Here is a 17,550-nt window from a genome sequence, read left to right on the forward strand (position 1 = left end):
AACCCATCCAATCTCTCCTCATAGCTGCAACTTCGGGCGGCACGGTAGCACAGTGGTTAGCACTGCTGCTTCACAGCTCCAGGGTCCCGGGTTCGATTCCCGGCTCGGGTCACTGTCTGTGTGGAGTTTGCACATTCTCCTCGTGTCTGCGTGGGTTTCCTCCGGGTGCTCCGGTTTCCACCCACAGTCCAAAGATGTGCGGGTTAGGTTGATTGGCCAGGTTAAAAATTGCCCCTTAGAGTCCTGGGATGCGTAGGTTAGAGGGATTAGTGGGTAAATATGTGGGGGTAGGGCCTGTGTGGGATTGTGGTCAGTGCAGACTCGATGGGCCGAATGGCCTCCTTCTGCACTGTAGGGTTTCTATGATTTCCATGCCCAGGCAACATTCTTGCAAATCTCCTCTGTACTCTCTCCAGGCAATTACGTCCTCTTGTAATGTTTTTCTTATATTTGTTCATAGGATAGCACTGGCTGGGCCAACATTTATTGCCCGCAAGGGCATTTAAGGGTAAACCACATTCCTCCAAGTCTGGAGTTACATATAGGCCAGATCAGGTAAGGACGACAGATTTCCTTCCCTAAAGGACGTTAGTGAACTATATGGCTTTTTACAACAATTGACAACAGTTTCAATGTCATCATTGAACTTTTAATGGTTACGGGGATAGGGCCTGAGTGGGATTGTTGTCAGTGAAGGCTTGATGGGCTGAATGATCTCCTTCTGCACTGTAAGATTCTATGATCCACTGATTTATATTGAATTCTAATTTTACCATCTTCCATGGTGGGATTCAGACCCTAGAAGTGAAGAGTTGTGAGGGGAGGGCTGGGTGAAGATAATGCAGAGAGGATCAGGGTCACGGGCAGAGGTGATCGGAAGGGGTTTAAAAGTTGGGTAGGATGAGCCCTCTTGCTCATGCTCCAGTATTTGGCTGAGATCATATAGCTTAGAATTGGCTAGGTATCAAAGCTGAGAGTTACCTGGTTTGGAAAAAAAAGATTAAATGCTTTCAGTCACATAACACATTATCACATCAAAACATCTTGAAATACTTTACAGAAGCAATTATATTTAGAACCCAGTCATTATCTCCATGGTTCAGTCCTACATTCTCAGCTGTTGGGCAGCCGCATATTAAAGAATTGACAGTCTCTTGATTCTGAGTGCTCCGTGGGAATTATTTCTATGAAGTTGTTTTAAATGGTATTCTTTAAGGCATTTGGATTCTGAAATGAAAAGATTATTGAAAATGAAAGGTTTAAAATATTGCTATTTGTTCACCAGTTATTCACCCTCACTTGTGCCTTTGTTACCTCCAGAATTGGCTATTCCAATGCACTCCTAGCTGGTCATCCATATTTTACCCTCTAAACTTGAGGCCATCCTAAATTCTGCTGCCATGCGCTGACTCACACCAAGCTCTGTTCACCCATTACTCTGTGCTTGCTGACCTACACTGGTTCCCAATTAAGCAACAACCGATTGTCAACTTCCTATCCTTGTTTACAAATTCTTCCCTGCCCTCACTCTGTGATTTCCTCCAGTCTCAAACCCTCCGAGGTATCTGTGCTTCTTTAATTCTCGCCCCTTGAACGTACCATATTTGAATAGTTTCACCATAAGTGGGTCTGCCTTCAGCTGCCGAAGCCCCAAACCCTGGAATTCCCTCCCTAAACTTCATTGTGCTTCATTGGCCATAAAGCATTTGAGATGCCTAATAGCCTTGAAAGGCAATGTATAAATACAAGTCATTCCACCTTTCATTCTAATTCTCTCCACCTTACTTTCCCTCTTTAAAATTATGGTTAAAACCTATTTTTTAAATCTCTGATTGTCTTATGTAGCTTGGTGCTGGTAACATTCCTTGGTGTGCCTTTGGCAACTTTATCTTTTTTTGTATATTAATTCCATAGAACCGTAGAATCCCTACAGTGCCGAAGGAGGCCATTTGTTCCATCAAAACTGCACCAACCACAATCCCACTCAGACCCTATCTCCATAACCCCATGTATTTGCCCTAGCTAGTCCCCCTGACACTAAGGGGCAATTTAGCATGGCCAATCAACCTTACTCACACGTCTTTGGATGTGGGGGGAGACCGGAGCATCCAGAGGAAACCCATGGAGACACGGGGAGAATGGGCAAACTCCACACAGACAGTCACCCGAGGCTGGAGTTGAACTTCGGTCCCTGGTGCTGTGAGGCAGCAGTGCTAACCACTGTGCCACTGTGCTGCCCGTGGATCATTCATGGGTCATCAGCATCACTAGCTGGCCAGCATTTATTGCCCATCCCTAGTTGCCCTTGTTTCTTTGGCTCTGGAATCAAATATAGGCCAGGCCAGGTAAGGACAGCAGAATTCCTTCCCTAAAGGGCATTAGTAAACCAGGTGGGTTTTTCCAACAATTAACAATGGTTTCATGGTCATCAGTAGATTTTTAATTCCAGATATTTTTTTTAAATTCAAATTCCACCATCTGCTGTGACGGGATTTGAGCCCGGGTTCCCAGAATATTAGTTGAGCTTCTGGATTAATAGTCTAGCGATAATACCACTGGACCGTTGCCTTCCCCACCATTAGTTTATCACACTAAAAGCATTATATAAACACACATTGTTGTTGTACTTGTTGCAGTGATTGGGCAGAATCTTCCCCGCTCCATGGAGTTGGGTTAGGAGGTGGAATCAAGATGAATTTTGGCAATTAGCACATCAGGTTGATTATCCATTTTCCGCCTCCGAGCACTCCTGCGAGATGGGGTTAATATGGCTGTGGTTACCTATCGGACAGTGGTGGGTAGACAAATATGCTCATTAAATGCCCATTGTGGGCATGGTTATGTCACTGGGAGCTGCTTGACAGCAGAGAGCATCACCCCCCCGCAACACCCACCTCCTTCTCCCAGTGAGGCTGGAGCCTGACTGATGGTATTTCGCATAAGATCGCGATAAGGATTTATTGTAAGGTTGTATGTTTTCTTAGAAAAGGTTTGAGTGATTCAACAATAATTGTTTATCAATAACACATAACTAAATATATACATCTCGGATACAGTCCTGACATTTAGACTTCTACCAGAGTCACTATTACACTCCACTACTCCCATGTGACTCTCTATATCATAATGTGGACCGTACAGTTTTCCAAGTCCCTCGTTAACCCTAACAGTCCCAAACACCCACAATGGATCCTCCCCTACAGCAGTGTGACGTTACATAGACATAATTTGCTTTTAGTTTTCAAAAAGAAAACCAGTCACAATGACAGCAGCAGGGATGCGCTGGTGTTTGGAGGCCCTAGGGGTTGAGGGCCAAGCTTGGGCATTGCCCCTTGCCAGGGGACAGTGCCAAGAGGACACCACCAGGGAGGTAACCCTCCTCAATTGTGGCAAGTTGCCCTTCTGTGTAGTGTGGGGGGGGGGGGGGGGGAGGGGGGTGGTGGGGCTGGCGGAGATGGAGGAGAGCCCTGATGACAGTACTTGGAGGGAGAAGGGGAAGACTGTCCCCGATACCTCTTTGGTATGGGGAGGAGAGGATGGTGGGGCTGGCGGGGGCTTGCCCCTGATATTGTTGTGGTGAGGGGGGAGAGAGGGGAGAATCTCACCGATACTCCAGTGGTTGGGAGGTTGCACTGAAGCCTGTGGAGTGGTTGCTCTGCAAGGACAATCAGGGATAGCAACAAGTGCTAGCCCAGCCAGCAACACCCTCATCCTGCAAATGAATTTAAAAAATAAATTGACCCAATGACAGTGAAGGAACAGCAACATAGTTCCAAGTCAATTTGGTGTGTGGCTTGGAGGGAAACTTACAGGTGGTGGTGTTCCCATGTGACTGTTGTGCTTGTCCTTCTCAATGAGAATGTTGTATGTTTGGATCGTGTTGTCCAAGGAACCATTGTGAGTTCCTGCAGTGCTTCTTGTAGATGATACACATTGCTGCCACTGTGTGTTGATGCGAGAGAATGAACGTCTGTCGATGGGGTGCCAATCAAGTGGGCTGCTTTTCTCTGTTTGGTATCCGGGTTCTTGAGTGTTGTGGGAGCTGCATTCACTCAGGCAAGGGGAGAGTATTCCATCACACTCCTGACTTGGGCCTTTTAGATAGTACAATCATAGAATCATAGAATCCTACAGTGCAAAAAGAGGCCATTCAGCCTATTGAGTCTGCATCAACTGCAATCCCACGGTTCCCCATAACCCCATGCATTTACCCTAGCTAGTCCCCCTGACGCTAAGGGGCAATTTAGCATGACCAATCCACTTAATCTGCACATCTTTGAACTGTGGGAGGAAACCGAAGCACCCGGAGGAAACCCACGCAGGCACGAGGAGAACGTGCAGATTCCACACAGACAGTGACACAAGCCGGGAATCAAACCCATGTCCCTGGCGCTGTGAGGCAGCAGTACCACCGTGCTGGCCAGTGAGTTATTCACAGCTGGATTCCTAGCCTTTGGTTGCTCTGGTCGCCACAGTATTTTATATGACTAGTCCAGTTCAGTTTCTGGTCAATAGTAATGGTATAAAAGCTGGGAAGATATACCAGACATGAAATATTAAGTCTGTTTCTCTCCACAGTATACTTCCAGCAGTTTTTGTTTTATTTCAGATTTCTTTCACCTGCAGTACTTTGCTTTTGGGATAGGAAAGAAGGGATTGCACTGGAGAAGATACAGAGGAGATTTACAAGAATGTTACCTGGACTGGAGAATTTTAGTTATGAGGAAAGATTGGATAGGCGAGGATTGTTTTGAAATTAAGGAGGATGAGAGGGACATCTAATTGAAGCCTATAAAATTCTGAAGGTTCTGGACAGAGTGGATGGGAAGGCCCTTCTTTCTCTTGGTTGAGGGGTTCACAACCAGGGAGCATAAGATTTACCTTATGTAGAACACACTTTCTGAAAAGGTGTAGAGTGAGATACCTTTATAACATTTTTAAAAATACTTGAATATGTGCTCAAAGTGCGATTATCTACAAGGTTAAGGACCAAGGTCTGAAAAGTGGGATAGGACTGGATGACTAGTTGTCGGCCAGTGCTGACACAATGGACCAGATAGCCTCCTTCCATGCAGTAAAGCTCTATTGCTTTCTATGATTTCTATGCTTCTATGATTTTCCTATGAGTATGTATAGGAATGGAGATATTTGGGAAAGAAAGTGGAGAGGAGGGTGGAAATTAGACAATACAAGAAAAATGTCAAGTTGCAACAGCACAATTGCATTTTATACTTAGATGCTTAGGGCACACAGGTTTTTAATGAAATGAAAGTAAAATCTTGCCAAAAAGCAATTAAGGCTATTGATGTAAATTGTTTATTGTGTTAAATTTGCGCTGGGTTGCTAGAAAAACAGATGCAATTTCCTATGAATAGGCATTTCCCTGGATGCCAAATCTATGTGTTTTCCTGCCCACCCCCATACTGGGGAAAAAATCCTTCCTTAATGATTCAAGATATATTCCAATATCTCCACAAAATGGCACCATGCAAAAGCTCTCCAATTGCACCACTCTTAAACCAATAAACAGTGTAAGTATGAGTGACAAAATGATAAAATCTAGTGAAGTTTTCCCTGTTGCCAATGGCAACATGATTATCTTCAAAGAAGCTTCTATCTAAAGACTACACTGTTCAAAATCTTTTTTTTTTAAAAAAACGATTTTAAAAGAGGAAAACAGCTGCTCACAGGTCTCCGCCAGACAGACAGAATACTGATGAGAGACTAATTTGTTTTGCTAAGGCGCTGCTAGCTTGCAAATGAGGCATTCTAAACAATGCTACCTTTTTAAATGATCACTGATTAAGTGATGCCAGTAATCACTAATCAGATTCAAGCAAAACTGGGCAGGTAATAATGCTTGCATGGATAATAATTTTAAATTACAACAACAAAATGAAGGCTTACTCCAGGTAGGTCTCCTCTTGTTGCAGCTATCTGACAAAATGGTTGAGCATTGGAATTCCAAATATTTCAGATGGGGAAAAGGTAACTCGTGGGTGGAACAACAAAATGAAAGGAATTGCAGTTTGGTGGGATTTAGTTTTGTGATTTACTTCGGTATTGGGTATGATTATCTTTCAGCCATTTACACAATTGTACCATCATTTTATTCTTAAGTATACGCATTGTTTTATGAAATTAAAAAAGTACTTTGCATTCAAAAAATTATGCTGATTGCAAAGCGCAGTCATGTTCCTCTCGAGATGCAGATTGGGTGTAATTCAGGAACAAAATAAAATGGTGCCTTTAAATAAAATCTATAGCTTGTATGCTGGCTTGATTGGACAGCAAGATCAATTTTAACAAAAGTATGCAATATCTACTTCAATGCTTAATGCAGCTCATTGATTATAGCGGCAAAGCAAAAAAGAAAAGCGACAAAAGAAAAGTTGCAAATTAAAAGTAGAAAATGCTGGAACTCAAGTCTACCTACAACGAGAGGCTCACTTTCTACTGAATTGCACATGCACCACCAAGGGACATGCAAGAGCTATTCCTCACATCTCACTCACGCAGCCCTGCCTGTAGTTGTGTGTATTATTTACAGGTTGCACTGCTGCAGCTCACAAAGACTTCTTCAGCAGCACCACATCCCTGAAGTCATCCAAATAAACCTCCTCTGTACCCTCCCCAAGGCCTTTGTATCCTTTTAAAGTATGGTGCCCACACTTGTGTACAATACTTCAGCAGGGGCCTTAACCAATATTTTATAAAAGTTTAACATGACTTCCTTGGCTTTGTAAATTGGGGTGATCATAACCCACATGGTCAGAATTTTACTTGACTCGATTGGGCACATGGCTGACCTGAACCTGTGTGAAATTGCGTGAGAAAACATTGTTTAAAGTTTATTTATTAGTGTCACAAGTAGGCTTACATTAGCACGGCAATAAAGTTACTATGAAAATCCTCTAGTTGCCACACTCCAGCGCCTGTTCGGGTACACTGAGGGAGGATTTAGCATGGTCAATGTACCTAATCAGCATGTCTTTCAGACTGTGGGAGGAAACTGGAGCACCCGGAGAAAACCCCTGCAGACATGGGGAGAACATGCAGACTCTGCACAGACAGTGACCCAAGCCGGGAATTGAACTCGGGTCCCTAGCACTGTGAGGCAGCAATGCTAACCACTGTGCCACCGTGCCACCTATTGGTTGCATGTTCCGACATCCTGGCACCGTCACACAATATTACGGCTGGCGGATGCGCGCCGGAGTCGGACGTGCATCTGAAGACAATTATGAGGGCAATTCAGTCCATTAAACATGCAATTGTCCCAATTTTAAGTGGCCCGCCAGGTGGCATTTACATTTTTTCACCATTCTGGATCTGCAGTGGGATAAAAGGCCTGAATATGTTCGAGGTTTGATGATTCCTGTATATTGTTGTCAGTTGCTCGTTGTGTCAACTTGGAGGGTTTGGAGCTTTTTTTGTGTGCTGATATTCCTCTACCAACTCTGCAGCTCCCTGAGACATCTTCACGGCAGTTGTCAGCCTTCAGAGAGTTCATGTTATACCACATGCCCAAATCCTCGTATGTTTTGGTACCCACCCTCTTGCCCCACCGCTGAGCATATTTCACGCTGGTTAGCAGTTAATTGGTCTGCCAGCGTGAAATTGCCGTCAAGAATTGATGGAAAGTGGGAGCTGATATCACATGTGCTCCTGGTCCCACTGATCTTACACAGCAAACATAAAATTCAGGCCATAAAATCATGGAGATATAAAGCACGGAAACAGGCCCTTTGGCCTAACTCGTCCATGCCGACCAGGTTTCCTAAACTGAATTAGTCCCATTTGTCTTCATTTGGCCCATAACCCTCTAAACCTTTCCCATCCATGTACCTGTCCAAATGTCTTTTAAATGCTTTTTATGGGCGGCACGGTGGCATAGTGGTTAGCACTGCTGCCTCACAATGCCAGGGACCCGGGTTCAATTCCAGCCTCGGGTCACTGTCTGTGTGGAGTTTGTACATTCTCCCTGTGTCTGCATGGGTTTCCTTCGGGTGCTCTGGTTTCCTCCCACAGTCCAAAAGATGTGCGGGTTAGGTTGATTGGCCATGATAAATTGCCCCTTAGTGTCAGGGAGATTAGGAGGGTAAATATGTGGGGTTACAGGGATAGGACCTGGGTGGGATTGTTATCGGTGCGGGCTCGATGGGCCAAGTAGCCTCCTTCTGCACTGTAGATTCCATGATTCTATGAAATGTTGTTATTGTATCCGCCTCTACCACCTCCTCTGGCAGCTCATTCCATACACGCACCACCCTCTGTGTGAAAAAGTTGCCCCTCAGGTCCCTTTGCACAAGACTGCAAATTCCAGATCTTTAGGGTCATTTTTGTCATTTAAACGTTCAGCTGCCTTTTGCAAGAACCATTGAGATTTTGAGGTGGATCATGTTGGGCTTTCTCTTTTTAGAGGAAGACCTGCCAGCAACCTGCTGTGCACCAACACTGACTTGGGGAAAGGGGTCCCAGTTGGGCTAGATTCTGAGAGATGGTGGTAGGTCCTGCCATGATGAAGTCTGTCCTGAAGAGCAGAATCCAGCCCAGCTTCCCAGTGATATTGATTCTAACAATGATTCTGCTGCTTATTTTATTGAATAAATATCCTCCACAGGCCTGATATAAAGCACACAAGAAATAAATTGAACATTAGCTGGAAAGTATATGTTAATATTCTAACATTAGATGAAATGTAAATAAATTATTATGATAATGGGCAAAACATTAGCTCAAAAATATATACTTAAAATCATTAGCTGAAAAATAACAAAATGCCCTATGCATCAGCTGTATAGTCTTTAAAAGATTGCAAATGTTGTTCTTTTCTCTTTTAATTAAGCTTTGAAATTATCGTTTCATTAAGCAGAAATGTCAACTTCTACTAAAGGTTCTTGTTAGCATACTGGATGCAAACATAATTGGCTTTCATTCAAATTTATTCAGGCATTCCGCCCAAGCAGAAATAACTGTGGGGCACATTTTATTGGGGATTGGAAGGAATTGGCATCCTGGAGTTTTCTGGTACTCACTTACCTGTATTTCGCTGATGGTAGTGATCTGCTGGTTGGAAAAGCGACATTTTGAACCTTAGGAAAATTTCAGATTCAATGCACAGGTTGTGTTGAACCAGCTTATCCTTGTCGGAGTGGAGGCACAGATTCCAAAGTTCCCATAAGGCCACAGGCTTGAGAAAGTGAAACAGGCTCGCGTTCCTGTGCCTAAACACTCTTCAATTAGACCTTGTGCAAAGACATGTATGAACACCAGGGTGAGGACTAGATTGTTCTTCACAAGTGAGCAGCATGCTTGTGCTTAATGTTACAGCAAACACATGAATAATGGACTCTTGAGCAAAGTACCAGAAGGTAGCTGCTGCTTCTGGAGCACCTCCAGTGAGCAGTGAATGACTTCAGAAGGACATCGGCAAATATTGGAAGAAAGAATTGTAGAAGAAAAATAATTGGATTTGTGATGCTGTTAGATTTGCACTATATATGTATAGGACGTGATTTTACATGCCTGGCACACTGACGCCGCCAGCCGGGCATACTGGCAGTGCCCACTGGGCACTGGGCAGTGCCTCAAGGGGGCAGGACCTCACCTGTGACAGGGCTTCATGGGGGCAGAGCCCAAAGAGGGGGAGGTAGGAGGGAAGCGGCAGATTCTGCATCAAGGTAGGGGTTGGTCATGGGGCTGGCAATTGGGGGTGGGTGATCTGTTGGGGGGGGGGGGGGTTCGGGGCCAGGGATCAGGGGTCAGGCCCTTCGATTGGAAGGGGGTGCAATCAGGAGGCCAGCGATGTCCGGGGGTATGGGGGGGGTAGTAAACAGATCTCCCAATATACTGACTCTGGCGGGTATAGGCTCCTCCCCCCCACTAGCGTGAATTGCGTGACAGCCTCTGTATTGCACAGAGTGCTGTAAATTACCGAAACTCAGCTTGACAAAAAAACGGGCGGGTAAACGTCGCCCCCATTATGTATGTATATATAAATATATGCACATATAAAAACATATTTATAAATTCTTATGTCTGTGTCAAGAGATACAGGAATGACAAAGTGCTTTCCAATCCTCTTAAGAAGTGTTCAGCCTTCATGTGATCATGTGTAAAGCTCTGATAAATAGTCAGTCTTTTTTTTAGCTCGCATTCTAAGCACATCTTGAAGCTTCTGCATTAAGTATTCTTTAACCATTGCACAAACCTGCTCTGACTGCTCATTTTCTGCAGTGACTTTTGGAATCACACAACACAAGAATCAGGATTCTGCTGTCAGATCTTTAGCAGCGTTAATCAAAGCCCAGCTTTACCAGCCTTGGAGAGGTTGCACCGCAGATTCACCGAATGATATTGAGTCTGAGAGGATTAAATTATGATGGGAGATTTCCTGAATTTAGAAAATTGAAAGGTGGGGTAGGATTTACTGCCTCTTCACGCCAGCAAGATCTACTGGCTCGCTGAAGGTGACCCTCTGCAGTGGCGTCTCTGGCAGTAGGATGGGCAAGCCATGCAAAACACCATAGTCATTGGCAGGACCGGAGATCCCACCGGCTGTCATTGGCGAGCTGCCTCCGCCACCGGAAAACACTTTGCAGGGCCGGAGGCTGGAAAATCTTGCATGTGATCAGATTAAATTGGTAAAGGATTTATAATGGGTAATACTAGAAGCTGTTTCCTCTGATGGGGGTGGGGGAATCAAGAATAAGGGTAAATAATCTTAAAGTTAGAGTCAGGTTATTGCAGAATGAAATCAGGAAAACATTTTTCACATCATAGAATCATAGAAACCCTACAGTGCAGAAGGAGGCCATTCAGCCCATCGAGTCTGCACCGACCACAATCCCACCCAGGCCCTACCCCCACATATTTTGCTCACTAATCCCTCTAACCTATGCATCTCAGGACTCTAAGGGGCAATTTTTAACCTGGCCAATCAACCTAACCCGCACATCTTTGGACTGTGGGAGGAAACCGGAGCACCTGGAGGAAACCCACACAGACACGAGGAGAATGTGCAAACTCCACACAGACAGTGACCCGAGCCGGGAACCGAACCCGGGACCCTGGAGCTGTGAAGCAGCAGTGCTAACCACTGTGCTAACATGAAGCAGAGAAATCTGAAACTCCACCCCAGTAGGCTGTGGAAGCGAGCCTATTGAAGCTTTCGAAATTGAGATAGACAGATCTTCCTAGAGTAAGGGTATCAAGGAATGTGAGGCAAAGACAGGAACATGGAATGGAGATGCAGGTCAGCTGTGATTGAATTGAATGGAGGAGCTGGCTGAAGGGGTTAGATAGTCCATTCCTGTTCCTGAAGTTCCAATCCCCATGGGTAAGCAGTGCAGCATGCTTGAAAGAAGAAGGTTAAAGCTAACTGTCTACTCAGTTTGTGCCATCCCTATGCTAGCATCTAGCATGGACCTCCCTGCCAAGTCAAATTCGTTAAGGATAACCACCTGTATTTGGATTACCTAACAGCATTATTGTACTGACATATCACAGCAACACCATTCAGAGTCTGAGGCTAAAGCTGATGTGGTGATTTTGTCCTTGTCTTAGTAATCCACAGATCCAGGCTAATATTCTGGGAGCAATGAGTTCAAATCCCACCACAACAGCTAGTGGGATTTAAGTGCAATTGAAGAAAATGTCTTCACCAACATTATATGTCAGCAAGTAATTTTTCTCTGCTGATGTGGGTTACAGAGGGAGGCCATGTAAAATCTCCTGTAAAGCCTAATATGTCTGGATCTACAGGTTTTCTCCAATCCCCCCTCCTCCCCCACCCCCCCATCCCCCTCCCCCCCACACGGGATATCTATGTCTCTTTTACATACTGGAATAGAGTTGGTTAGGTGCTTTGGTTAGGAGCTTCCAATATTTGCCTCAACCCCAACTAGAAATTTGAAACACGGTTGAAAATGGATAGAAATTGAACTCATAGCAATATGCGGAAGTTACAACATTGAAACAGGTCATCAGTACCTCAAACAAGTATATCAACCAAGATACCTTTACCTCCATAGTACTCCCTCGGAGTTGTATTTCACAAATGAATCCATCAATGTATTATGCTACATGATGGAGTATGTCCACCAAGGCTGCTGCACTAGTGGTTGTAAAAATAGCAATGGCTCCAAACTTACATAGTATTTGATCATTGATGCCTTGCAGGGTACCAGTAACATTAACCATTCAGTTTTGCATTTTTGCATAAAGCAAGTCTCAAATGCATTGTGTTTTGAGCACAAGGCACTTCACCCAGTCCTCCAAAGGCAACGGGATAGGACAGTCATTACCACTGACCATCCTGACTTGGAAATATATTGCCATTCCTTTGCAGTCGCTGGGTCAAAATCCTCAAATTCCCTCCCTAATGGCATTGTGGGTCAGCCCACAGCACATGGACTGCATGAAGGCAGCTCACAAGGGCAACTAGGGATGGGCAATAAATGCTGGCCAGCCAACGACGCCCATGTTCCATGATTGAAGTAAAGAAAAAGTCCAAAAAATCATCCTCTTCGTAATTGTTGCATAGTTGGTGTGAGGTGGTGTTATGACATTTCTATTTTACAGGAAAACGCATGAGTTGACACTGGAAGTTCACAAACTGTACACTGTCATACATACACAAACTGGCAGCTTTTCACCTGCCCATATAATAGAGACACCAAATTCACATTGAGCTAAACAGGATAGCATAAAATGTAAACAGTTACTTGTCCCCACTGTGCACCATGGGTGCATCAATCTTATTCTTAAATATTAGGAAATAAAAATGATGATGGAAATGAAATTACTAAGTGCTTTCAGTGTGTTAAACATCTGTGCACATCCCTGACTTACAGCTCAGTGAGCTACTTTGAAACAATGAATTGATGACAATTACTCATCGGCTGTTGACAAGGCAAATGTGAAACCTGGCAGCTGATTTATGAAGACTTGCTACCAATAGGAAGTCTTGCTTGGCTGCTGCACAAATTGGGAGATTGCAGGTAAGCGGTCCTCAAGTTCCATGAATGGAAGATCGATTTCTTGCAACTTACAGTTATCTGGTGAAGTCCCCTGTCAGTAGTAATATGCATTTATAAAACCAGGCCTCTGCTTGACTTCTTCAGAAACAGTCCCCTTAGCTGTTTTGCAGATTTAATCTTAGTTTGGCTTGTGAAGCCTTACTGGAAGAATTATTTCCTCAAAGTATGATAGATGATTAGAATGATCTACAGAGTAATTTTCGGGATCAAACAAATTAAGGGAATTTATGATGCAATTATATGACCTCGAATATGAGAAGCTTGCATTTGATAGGACAAGTGGCCTTTTCTTGTCCTTGGTTTTCATTTTGACAACTCAATCAAGTGCCATTAGACCTGCATAGTGTAAAGCTCAACTCTCTCTGTTTCAATAAAACATGTTTCCATTTCTCACATCAGCTATCCTGTGGCTTTGACCAAGACTGCCAATTTATTGCTGTGGCTGAGGCCAAACTCATTTCACATAGCACTCTGTCAGACTGGCTGATGTTCCAAAGGCAAATATTCATTGTCCAACCTCTACATCGCCCTATCCTCTATTTTTAAGGTACAGCACTAATGTTTTCATTTGATCTCACATTATTGTTAAGCACTTACCAACATTAAATTAATTAGAACCAAACACTAAATTAAATAAAATGTGACAGATTCTATTTGTAACAATACAAAAACAGTTTTAACTATTTTGTTTCCCATAACTTAATAGCTGTCTAATTTGCAATAGAGGGCGGAATTCTCCCGTCGCCAGGTTAAGTGCCAGTGGGAAAACAAGAGTATTCATCGCTGGTGCTAGTAGACTCTGTCAGGTGGGATTCACCCACTTGAAAGATGCTAATGAGCTCATTTTGGGGAGCCCACCAGCCAGACCTGCTGTTCAGAGATCAAGGCACAGTTTTTAAAGGGTCCCCAAATTTCTGTGCTCGAGGACATGCTCCATCCTCATAAATGAAATGGTGACCCCCAACTGACCAGGGGAGCACTACCAACCCCTCACCAAAGAGGAACATCCTCTTTCCCACCCATAAATAGCAGGTAACCCCCCTCACACACCACACAGGTATGAGGGTGACCCCACTGCCCCCCTTGACCACACTCCCCCCCTGACCCACCACTCAGGTCTCCCTTCCCTCCCAGATCTCCCACTCAGGCCCCCTTCTCCTTCAGACCCCCCATTCAGCCCCCCTTCACCCTCAGATCTCCCCCTTCAGGCCACATACCTTGGCAGTGCCAGTGGTGTACTGCCCCCAGCATCCTGTGCTGGCACCCTGACCTGGCACCCTGAGCCTGAGGGAGGCGTCAAGGAGGTAAATTGAGTATCAACTTCCCCTCTGGTGCTACCAGGCTGTAGAACAAGTATCCATTAAGGGTGTTGGATGGGCTCAGGCTTGGGATAAGTGTTTGACCTCATCTCTTTCCATTAGGATGGTGGTCTTGTGGCTGAACTGCCCATTCTAGCCCTGGCAGTCTGGAAGACCATCCCTGGCATGGTGATTTCAGGCAGCCCTGTGATCAACATCCGCATACCTGCCTGTCAGCTATGAAAATTCTTAAGTGGCCAAGTCATTTTAATTTCATGCCCCCTGGTTATCTGGCAGGCTTTTAAATCGTTGCAGGATTTCATTTTGCAGCAGAGATTTTCCTTTCTCCCTGTCAGAAGCTGCAGGTGTGAGCAGACCCCTTTGAAGTCCTCTGACAGAGAAGAGATGTCAATTTCACGTGGGGAGGCGGGGGGGGGGGGGAGCGGGTGGATGTGGGGGGGGGCGGGGGTGCAGAGCAGGTGGGGAGTTCCATTCTGGACATGTCTGGAGAATAAATAAAGTGTGGATATTGGAAATGCAACTAAAATATATTTGTAATTATCCAGATAGTTCAATGCAAACTGCCAAAGATCATAATTTTACCACTATAATGCAACAAGAAAAATCATGGTTTTTATTTCATTTGCATTTCTCTATATGAATCGTAAATATGAAACTATAGTGCACAGATTTCAATTTTTATTTTGTTTTCCCTACGATTTGTTGACAACCCATTGGGAATATTACAGAATAAAAATACTGAAATCTGGAGAACTAGAAAGACCTGCAACTGAAGTATAACCCCTCCAAGTACAATAAAGGAGGTCGTGGTGTGCAGTGGTAGTATTCCTATTTCTGTGCCAGAAGCTCTGGGTTCAAGTCCAATCCCAGGACTTGATGGCCAAGGAGGGTGCATTCATAACATGGTCAAGCAGGCTTAACAGGAGTGTTTAACCTGCAAATCCTTCCAACACACCAGTAAGAATGGGAGATACTTCTGGTCAGCCACACTTGATGTGGAGTGGCACCTCTCAAGCTATAGGGTGGCACGGTGGCACAATGGTTAGCACTGTTGCCTCACAGCGCCAAGGACATGGGTTTGATTCCCAGCTTGGATCACTGTCTGTGCGGAGTCTCTCCATGTCTGTGTGGGTTTCCTCTGGGTGCTCTGGTTTCCCCCCATCATCCGAAAGACCTGCTGGTTAGGTGCATTGGCCATTCTGAATTCTGCCTCAGTGTACCCGAACAGGCACTGGAGTGAGACGATTAGGGGATTTTCACAGTAACTTCATTGCAGTGTTAATGTAAGCCTACTTGTGACAATAATAAATGAACTTAAACTTTAATTTTTAAACTTTAAGCCCCTGGTGACAGACTAGTGACCTGTTCCATGAAATACGAGCTGTGGAAACAGATGAAAGTCTGCCTGATTTCACCTCTAGATGTGGGAAGAGAAATGGAATTGGAACAACAATGCCTAAAGATTGACTTAGACACATCTCTTCAGGAACTAAATTATGAATAGAAAAATGTGAAGAAGAAATAACAGTCTAAATTTGTTTGTTGATCCATCAGGATTCAATAGAAATACTGCCTCTGATGCAATTGATTTTACTAAAGAGAAAATGGAATTCAGTTTGACAATTAAAGGTGAATAAAATTTTGGAAAATAAAAACAATCTTAAATGCTTCAATAAATCAACAAGCAATTTCAGGGATATTTTGGAAATTACAATAAATAGAAAATTCTGACAAATGAATAAATTACATTCACCTGCGGGCATTTATAATACGTTAATTCACTTTGTATTCCGCAATAGAAGCAAATTAGTTTAAAATGCTCCAGAGACTCAACTGAAGCTACTTGGCTGATTTAAAGTTTTAAAGTTTAATTATTAGTGTCACAAATAGGCTTACATTAATACTGCAATGAAGTTACTTTGAAAATCTCCTAGTCGCCGCATTCTGATGCCTGTTTGGGTACACTGAGGCAGAATTTAGCATGGCCAATGAACCTAACCAGCGAGTCTTTCAGATTGTGGGAGGAAACCAGAGCACCCGGAGGAAACCCACGCAGACACGGGGAGAACATGCAGACTTTGCGCAAATAGTGACCCAAGCTAGGAATCAAACCTGGGTCCCTGGCGCTGTGAGGCAGCAGGGCTAACCGCAATGCCACCGTGCTACCCCAGCATATGTGATTTGAAATACAAGAACCTAAGAACATAAGAAATGGAGCAGGAGTAGGTCTTTCTGCCTTTAGAGCCTACTCTGCAATTCAATACAATCACAGTTGACCTTCCATTACAATTCCAACTTCCCACACTGTCCCCATACCCTTTTATTTCCTCAGCACAGTGTCCAAAAAATCTTTTTTGTCTTGAATATGTTCAAGAAAAATCCAGGGGAAGGAAATAATAAACACCTTGTGAGACAAATCAAACTCATAGGATGGACTTAGGAATGTAATTAAACACTCTATAGTGAAGGATTGCTGTCTACAGAGTTTGTATTTTGATTATTTTCTTCAGCTGTCTCATTTATTGCTTCTACTTAAATGCAAAGAGCCTAACAGCAGAATTCATCTGTTAAATTAGTTAATCTGAAATAATGAAGGCATCTGTTGTGCTTGCTAAGGCAGTCTGATAGCCAACGGGTCAGAGCAGAGCCTCTAGCCCTACTTTATCCAGTCAAGAAAGATACAGAAGAGTTGGCTGCAAGAATCTTTCATCCTTAATTCTGGTGGAATTCAGTTCTTCTTCTTGTTACTGGCAGCTGAAGGATTAATTTAAACACCCCTGAATTTCAGCAAGGTGTTTTGATTTCTGATTTCCCCCTTTATGAGTGATGGCGTATTTTCCCCAATCCTTCAGTTTGGAGTGTACCATACCATGATGAATTACTCCCAAAGCAAACTCAAGATAAGATAAAATAAAAAAAGTTGATTTATTTCACTTACAAACAAAACGCAGGAAAGGGATTTCACAATGTCCATCCCTTCTGCGCACACACAATAGATGGGGGATAAGGGAAAGAGGGGGATAAGGGAAAGAAGAGATACAAGACAAGGCCACAATAAAAATATGAGATCAAATTGAGGTATTGTGGTGAACCATCGTTGGTTCGCACTAGATAGTACTGAGCCAGGGTCTGGCCAGTACTACGAATATGTATATATGTTGCTGTTGGGGGTTAGGGATGGGTTGTTC

This window comes from Mustelus asterias, chromosome 4, assembly GCF_964213995.1.
Source record: "Mustelus asterias chromosome 4, sMusAst1.hap1.1, whole genome shotgun sequence".
NCBI classification, from domain to species: Eukaryota; Metazoa; Chordata; class Chondrichthyes; order Carcharhiniformes; family Triakidae; genus Mustelus; species Mustelus asterias.